The sequence below is a fragment of the Stenella coeruleoalba genome, assembly GCF_951394435.1.
Source record: "Stenella coeruleoalba genome assembly, chromosome: 20".
NCBI lineage: Eukaryota > Metazoa > Chordata > Mammalia > Artiodactyla > Delphinidae > Stenella > Stenella coeruleoalba.
In genome coordinates, this window is record NC_137166.1 from 22,745,797 (window position 1) to 22,754,871 (window position 9,075).

The window sequence follows — 9,075 nt, forward strand, 5'->3', positions numbered from 1 at the left end:
ATGAGATATCACCTCACACCAGTTAGAATGGCCACCATCAAAAAGTCTACAAATAATAAATGCTAGAGAGGGTGTGGAGAAAAGGGAACTCTCCTACACTGTTAGTGGGAATGTAAGTTGGTGCAGCCACTGTGGAGAACAGTATGAAGGTTCCCTAAAAAACTAAAAACAGAGTTACCATATGATCCAGTAATTCCATTCCTGCGCATATATCCAGAAATTACAAGAGCTCTAATTCGAAAAGATACACACACCCCAATGTTCACAGTGGCACTATTAACAATAGCCAAGATATGTAAGCAACCTAAGTGTCCATCAACAGATGAAGGGATATGGGACCTCCCCAGTGGTGTGGTGGTTAAGAATTCGCCTGCCAATGCAGGGGACACAGGTTCGAGTCCTGGTTCAGGAAGATCCCACACGCTGAGGAACAACTAAACCTGTGAGCCACAACTACTGAGCCTGTGTGCCACAACTACTGAAGTTCACACACCTAGAGCCCATGCTCCACAACAAGAGAAGCCAGTGCAATGAGAAGCCCACGCACCACAACGAAGAGTAGCGCCCGCTCGCTGCAAACAGAGAAAGCCTGCATACAGCAATGTAGACCCAACACAGCCAAAAATTAATTAATTAATTAATTTTAAAAAAGATGAATGGATAAAGAAGAGGTAGTATATACATACAATGGAATATTACACAGCCATAAAAAATAATGAAATAATGCCATTTGCAGCAATCTGGATGGACCTAGAGATTATCATACTAAGTGAAGTCAGTCAGACAGAAAAAGATGAATATATGATATCACTTATATGTAAAATCTAAGAACTAGTACAAATGAACTTATTTACAAAATAGAAACAGACTCACAGACATAGAAAACAAACTTATGGTTACCAAGGGGAAGGGGAGGAGGGCTAAACTGGGAGTATGAGATTAACACATGCACACAAACACATAGAAAATAACAGAGATTTACTGCATAGCACAGGGAACTATATTCAATATCTTGTAATAAAATACAATAGAGAAGAATATAAAAAAGGATATAAATATATACATATATATGTATAACCGAATCTTGTAACTTTGCTGTACTCCTGAAACTAACACAATATTGCAAATCAACTATACTTCCATTAAGAAAAGAATACAAATTCAAGCAAGATAGCTATTGTTTAATTTTTCAAGCCTTACAGTCCTATTGCAACTATTCAGCTCTTTGGTAGTAGTGCAAAATCAGCCACAGACAATACATAAGTAAGTATGTATGGCTATATACCAATAAATTTTTATTTACAAATAATGTTGAAAGTTTATTTAGCTCATGGGCCACTGTTTTCAGACTCCTAATGTAGAAAATCTAGGGGGTTGTAGATACTAAGCAGTTTTTGCTTTAACCCAACAAAAATAGGATACCATTGGATGGCTTTAGCATGGAGATAAATTGTTAGGTTTACATTTTGAAGATCACTCTACCTAAGATCGTAATAATGTATAAGAAAATGGAGTAAATCAGAGTGCAAACTATAGAATAATTTGTTGGTTATTGCAGTTGAGAGATTTTGCTAGAAGGATGATGGTTAGAAGGGTGACAGAGACGGAAAGAGGTCAGTCTGTGTGTGTTTGTGTGTGTGCACACCAATGCATTAAACCCTCCATCAGGACAGAAACTGTACACTTTTTGACATTTTCCTTTCTATGAATGAACAGATTCTGCAACATCTGTAACATAATTCAAAAGAAAGAGGAAGAGCTTTATCTATGAGAATGGCATTGGAGTGATTAAATGATTTCCTGTACACAGTGGATTTATATGAGTTATAGGGAACAGAACAGCTCTACTGACCGGGTGATTTAATGTTTTCTTCCGAACAACTTGCAAAACATTATGAGATGGTGAGAATGATATCACCAGAGGCATTTTGAAACTGTCTGAAATTGATTACTGCTAGACAATAGCTTCCTTTTTGCCTTGCTTCTTCTCAGAGGGTCTGCTGTTTGAAATACTATTTTTGAAAGCCTTTTTTACTGGAATGCTTTCTTATGCACTAAATGGTCTCTTCTGTAACAAAGCACCCAGCTCAGTGACATACACACAGTAGGCCTTAAGAAAACGTTAGCGGACTCAATCTCACTTGGTTGAAACAAAGTCATTTTTATATTAAGTCTGGGTTTAAAATACTAGAGCAAAGTCCAGAATTACAGTAAATACCAAGTTATATAGATTCAACATTATTTTTCTTCACAGGGAAATTCAAAACTACATGAGACATTTCTCCCTGCATCTCTCATGTTTCCACATGTGATGCTGGTGCCACAGTTCATGCTTGAACACATTACCTGGGTCATTACTCAGAGTTGTGTTTGCAGCAAGGGGTGAGGCAACATCTCCCCTGGGGACAAAGGTTTACTTGTCTCCTGCTTGCTGTAAAATGGTAGGCTTTGTAAGCCCAGTGTTTCCCTTTTGCATTTAGAACCCTCTGTGTAGCAGGCATCTGTCTAGACCGTCTGCGTGGCATTTGTGGGGCAAGCAGAACTGATACAAACATGTAGATATTCATGCGACTTACCGTGTCATGAGTGATGAAGTCCTTTGTCTCTGACCAAGCAGTTTCATGTCTTCTGCCAGCATCTACTAAAAAAAAGTATCAGGCTCAACTTACTAGATTTTAAATAGGGTATAATCAAATCCCAGTCCTCGGAAAAATGCTTTAAGTTTTATATCGTGCATAGATATTCCATATTGAATACTTCTAATTATATACACAAAAAGAGGGAAACTATTTATAATTTTATATATATATACACACACGCACACACAAATACATATGTCTGTTTAGCTTTATTCCCTTATTAAAATTCATCATCGTGAAAATATACTATTTTATGCTAATGACATTTCCCCAAATATTTATGAAATAACATCATTGTTAATGACATAAATGATAATAGCTTTATAGTTTACACAACACTTTTTTAAAGCTTGCTTTTGATTCTCAAACTTTGAGGCCTGTATGGAGTATATTATTACTCCAAATATAAATGAAAAGGTTTGTGTAATTTTTTCAAATAACTGTAATGTTTAAAACCTATACTTATAATTTGAAATTGTCCATTCTATATTGTTCAAAATATCATTCAAAATATAGTACACTGAAAAAAAATTATTTCAAGATGATTTATTTAGTCATTCATTCAAAATATTTCTTCAAACACTGCATGACTTATACAGTATATATTGTGTGTATGCATGTCTATAAGAGAGAGAGAGAATAAGCAATTGCACACAGTACAATACACAGGTAGGATGAGGACAATTGGTTAAAATGTCTGGTTCCCTTTTATAGTATTACCATATTAATTTTTGGTTATTAGACTCAAACATATTTATTGAAATAATTTTGGGAACTTTAACTACATTGTCAGTGTCTTAGTTGGGGATAGAAAAGAGAACAAGGTAGGGTCAGGAATGGAGTTAGCTGAGAATCATGAATTCTTATAGAGACCCCGGTATCAGAATCTCAGTCTGAATCAAACCTCAGATTCCTCTGCTACCTTGTGAGAGAAAATCACAACATTTATTTAAAGTGCATATATAAATAATATCCCTACATAAATCGTAAAGCTCTGAATACCATGTTTCAAGTTTATGTGTAAATTCTGTATGATCTTTATTGTGAAGGCCCTGACTTCCTTCTTGATACACAGGTTGGAATCCTCAATTGTCAAACTAAGAGACAATTGAAGGAATAAGTTGGTGTCTCGGTCAGAGGTGAACATTTGCTAATCTTTCAGGTCTTGGTGCCTAGCACAGTGCCTTGACAAAGAGAAGGTACACGTACACACACACACACACACACACACACGATATAAAAAGAGAAAGGAAAGAGTGAGAGTAGTAAAATTGAATGAAGAGGTCAAGAAGACTCTTCTTTAAGATAACCGATGAAGCAAGCATGAGCCTTAGACAACCCTTGGATGGATTACTCTCAGACTATCAAAAGACAACACAGTCAGAAAATAATCATAAAAGAATTATTATAAAACTCTGTAATCACAAGGTACAAGGGAGAAGTAGAAATCAGGTAAGTTGGCTGGGGTAGGGAAGGCAAATTACATTGAAAATTTAAAAAGGGACTAAAGAAGAATTAAGAGAAAGAAAATAGGAAAAAGAATAATGAAGAAAGGCAGAGAGGGAGGCTGGGAAGGGGAGGGGAAGAAAGAGAAAGGAAGGAAGAGAAAAAAAGAGAGAGAGAAAAGAAGGAAGGAAGGAAGGAAAGGAGGTGGGAGAGGAAGGAAGGAAGGAAGGGAGAGAGGGAGGGAGGGAGAAAGAGAAGGAAAGAAGGGGGGGAGTCAAACTTATTTAGTCTAGCTTCACTTTCTTCCTATATGATTAGTAAATCAACTAGAGATTCTGTTTGAACCTTTCAGCAGGAGAGGAGAGGAGAAAATGGCTGTTTTTTATACACTTGACTTAACCACGCCTGCCATTTCACTAGCAGTCTCTGCATATTCCCCTGACAGCACCTGGAGAGGGTGCCTGTAGAACACCAAAAGGGTGGTGGGAAAATATGACATGCGACACCAGGGCAAGATCTGATCCTCAACAAATGAAATCTGTCAGCCATCTCCTCAAAGGCTGCCACCTTTCATATCCCTGCTTGGCTGAGCTAGCTTTTTACAGGGACTTATTGTATTATTCAGCTGGTTTGATTTTCCTTTTTATGACAACCCTCCCCTGGAGACCATCCATCTCTTTACAATCTTGGAGAACGACTCTAACTGAATGGCATTTCAATGTAATTTATAACTCTCTACTGTAAACACATATATGGGTTGTATCTTAGAACTGGAAAGAATGCGAATGGCTAGCCTTGGGTCACTATTACTTGGGATGAAATTAGTACCAAAACACTTAAGGAATTTAGATGGGCAAAATGAATGCAGCTGAAAGAAAAACAAAAAACAAGCAAACATAAACACCCGGAATGAAAAATGGAAAGATTAAGTTCCAGTTCTCTATGGTCATTAGTTAGTTTTGTATTCATAGGCTTCACAGGGAGCTAGGAGGAGGGTGTAAAATAATCTATAATTCAGAGTTATTAACAAAGTTGTAGAAAACAGCATCCAGAACTGTAACATTTTAAAGATACAAGAAACCTTAAAACGTACCTAATTCTTTTGGAAGACTCAAATTGTTAATATCTCAATTCTCCCACAGATTCACGACTGCTCCAATCAAAAAAAAAGAAAAAAACATGCAGGCTTTTTATTTGTAGATGCTGACAAGATGATTCTCAACTCATCTGGGAATGCAAACACTCTAAGAACAGCCAAGACAATCTTGAAGAACAAATTCAAGAGCCCAGTACCTGATTTTAAGACCTTCCCTAACCGCACGGTAATTCAGAGAGCATGGGCGGTGGCGGCAGAGGCGCTGAGCGCCAGCCAGCTCTCCCTCCGTGGTTTCTCTCCGCTCCCGCCGGGAGCACCGCCTGCCCCGGTCCGGGTCCTCTGAGCCTGACCCCTCTCCACAGCGCTCAGTGAGCACGCTGGGCGCCCCGCCCAACTGCAAAAAAGTACGGTACTCGCTTAGGAATATACAACAAGGGTCACCTGATTTGTAGCAAAGTTTCCAAGTGGAAAGCAAAGTCTTTTCAATAAATGATACTAAACTGCTGTTGAGTAGATAACTAAGCGCGAAACTTCTGGGTCATAAAATATGCTTAACTTTATAAGAAACTGCCGAAGAGTCTGACCAGCTGATAATATCAGGAGAATTCCTAATGTCTCCCTCATTATTGCCAACATTTGGTATTGTCTGCCTATCTCTTCCGGCCTTTTGGGCCTTTGGGGTAGTTGGCAAGTGCTACCACGTTGTGATTTTCACAAGCTTTTTCTCATGAGGCTGATCACCTTCCCTGGGCTCATTAGCCCTTTGAATCTCCACTTGTGTGAAATGCCTTCAAGTAGTATACCCCCTCTTCTATTGGGTCGTTCATCTTTTCCTTAAGGATTCATCAGTTATTTTATATATTCTGAAAATAAAATATGTGCTGTGACCATCTTCCCTCATTCTATTGGATTGTTTGGTCACTCTGGCAATAGAAAAAAAAAGAAAAAGAGGCCAAGGCTAGCACAAGAAATGCCACGATGACTGATAATCCTCAGAGCAATGGAAAAGCAAAAACAGAATTAAGAAGAACAAATGGCTGCCTGATTGTCTCCCTTTGCAGAAGTACCTGCTTGCAGTTTTGTTGTCAGAGCTGCTCCAGGTCTTTGCTCAGAACCCTCCAACCCCACCTTTAGCTAGAGTGAACGTAAATCTTTAAGCCAAAGGGTCCAGAGATAAGGGAAGCTACAAACAATAACAATAAAACCAGCCGGGATGAAGATAGCAATGAATCTGACCTCCAACAGACCCTGAGTCTCATTATATGCTGATTTTACTCCACTAGCATACTAAAAGGCACACCTACCAGCAGCCATGACCAGACCCAAAAAAGACGCAAAGGGGCTTCCCTGGTGGCGCAGTGGTTGGGGGTCCGCCTGCCGATGCGGGGGACGCGGGTTCGTGCTCCGGTCGGGGAAGATCTCACGTGCCGCGGAGCGGCTGGGCCCGTGAACCGTGGCCGCTGAGCCTGCGCGTCCGGAGCCTGTGCTCCGCAATGGGAGGGGCCACAACAGTGAGAGGCCCGCGTACCGCAAAAAAAAAAAAAGGACCCAAAAAGGATAGAAAGGGGGTGGCACCGCCCTCCCTGGAAAAACTTTGCCTCTTCCCTGTACACTAATGCATATGCCTCCCCATCATTAGCCTCATGCCTCTCCCCTTTGTCTTTACTTTTTTTATTTTTTTGCGGTACGCGGGCCTCACTGCCGCGGCCTCTCCCACTGCGGAGGACAGGCTCCGGACGCGCAGGCCCGGCGGCCATGGCTCACGGGCCCAGCCGCTCCACGGCACGCGGGACCCTCTCGGACCGGGGCACGAACCCGTGTCCCCTGCATCGGCAGGCGGACTCTCAAACACTGCGCCACCAGGGAAGCCCTGTCTTTACTTTTTAAAATTGAATCCGTCTTGCCACGTGGGCAAGATGTTGATCTATGAACTTAGTTCCTGCTTCTCTGTTCTTTGGCCGCTGAATAAAGCTTGTGCTGTGTTGCTCTCAGCTTAGGTTTTGTTATTCGACTGCTTGAACCTGATGGGAAAAAGAACCCGTCCCCACCAAGGCAAGAGAGCCTTGGACAGGCTAGGGCAAGAGCAAGGTGCTTATGACAATTCGGTAACAGTTTGACATTTGAAAAGTACTGAACCAAAATAACCGTTACAGCTACCCACCAACCAATTAGAACTGAACGGCTTTTTCACCTTGTTTGTGGTTTTTACCTTTATAGTCGCAGCCCCAATGGTGGGACTCACTTTGCGGTATCTGGCCTGACTGGGTCTCCCTGGGTTGCACACCCGTTAAGACCCTGGTGTTACTTTGCCTAACAGTAAAGTTGCCCGTCAGGGCTTTTCTTTCAGTTGACAACTCTGTTAATGGATCCTTTGAATACACTGAAGTTCTCAATTTTCGTATAATCTGATATATTCACTTTTTTCTTTAACGTTCAACAATTTTACTGTCCCATTCAGAAATTCTTTAATCCTCTCCAAAGAAATCATGATGTTGTCTTATGTTTCCTCTGAAAGCTTTATTATTCTCCCTTCATATTTAGTTCTACAATATATCTAGAATTAAATATTTGTTTATAATAAGCAAAGGAACTTACATGCAAGACTTGTCCTGGGCCACCTTTTGAGAGGAGATCTCCGCACCCACCTACAAGAATCTTAAAAGTTTGCATGGAGGCTTTAACTGGGTTCAGTCAGGTATTCAGTGCAGATGATCTCAATGACACATTACTCTCTAAAAGCTATATTCTTAAACTGGCTACAGCTGTGGAAACAGTGGGCGGAACTACATTCCTGATTGCCTGAGCCCGGGGGCAGGTTCACGGAGGTCATGCCCTGTCAGTAACCTCCTCCAACAGTGGCTGGGGTACAATATACTTTTTCTTTCTCTTTTGATTGTCCAAGTGACTCAGCAGCATTTATTGAAAAGGTTTTCCTCCCTTGCACTTCAGTATTGTTTTTAGAGAATGCTGAAAGAGGCCAGAAGGATATTAACTTTATATAGATAGTGTATACATAGATATATGACTTCATCTAGATAAAGTAAAACTCCATTGAGCCATGAACCAAATGTTAGTACAAGTTACTACTTGTAAGTTATACTTCAATACAGAAATTATTGTTATGTACATTGATATTCATATAATATTGGCAAAGATGTTTTAAGTTAATGATATTACGTCTTTCAACTCTTTCAGGTTAGGTAAGGTTAAACAAGGTGCTTCTATATGGATGAAAAACAGGTTAAGTTAATAACAATTTGTTAAGTTTAGTAAAACTTTTTTGATGCACGTTCCAGACATTGAGGAAAGTAATGACTCCATTGACTAGAAAATTAATTTTCTTGCAAATCAGATGATTTTCAGTACTTTTCTCCAAAAATAGTATAGGTGTACATAATGGAGGTATCTACTGACAGATCGTTGAACATTGTTTGGTGATAGAGGATTATGAAATTTTTTAATTGCAACTTGAAAGGGGCTTGCCAAATTGAGTGATTTTATATGGCAAAACTCCTTTTATTCCTTCTATTTATCTGTGTACATGCGTACTCAGCATTTATCTCTGTTTAATAAAAAAAGTTTAACTGGTGTTGGTCTTTGTCCCATTCTACTGAGAAAAAATATTCTTCTGTGAATAAATGATTTACTTGATAAAAAGTTCCTTTCTCAGTAAGAATCCAACTTAGCAAAAATATTTTTATGTGATTAAGGTTGGAAAAAATTTATACTAATATTTTTATATTAATTGCAATATAATATTAATCTAATTTAGTTCAAAGACTTAGAACCTTTTAGCTGTAGGTTGTTATAATATAAAAATATTTCATGTGCGTAATTTATATTTTACAAATGCATTTTATTATAAAGTATGGTATGATGAAAAATAAAATACTT

General features: G+C 39.2%; 1 long non-coding RNA gene across 1 annotated transcript in view; it reads right to left on the reverse strand.

Annotated features, from left to right (window-relative positions):
* LOC307178384 overlaps positions 1–8,075 on the reverse strand; it is a 58,277-nt gene extending 50,202 nt beyond the window's left edge. Inside the window, exons 1-2 of the long non-coding RNA XR_013825191.1 lie at positions 7,777–8,075; positions 2,577–2,641 (exon numbers count right to left, since the gene is read on the reverse strand). This is a non-coding gene — a long non-coding RNA (uncharacterized lncRNA). The remainder of the gene's footprint in view (positions 1–2,576; positions 2,642–7,776) is intronic.
* Positions 8,076–9,075: the final 1,000 nt, after the last annotated feature.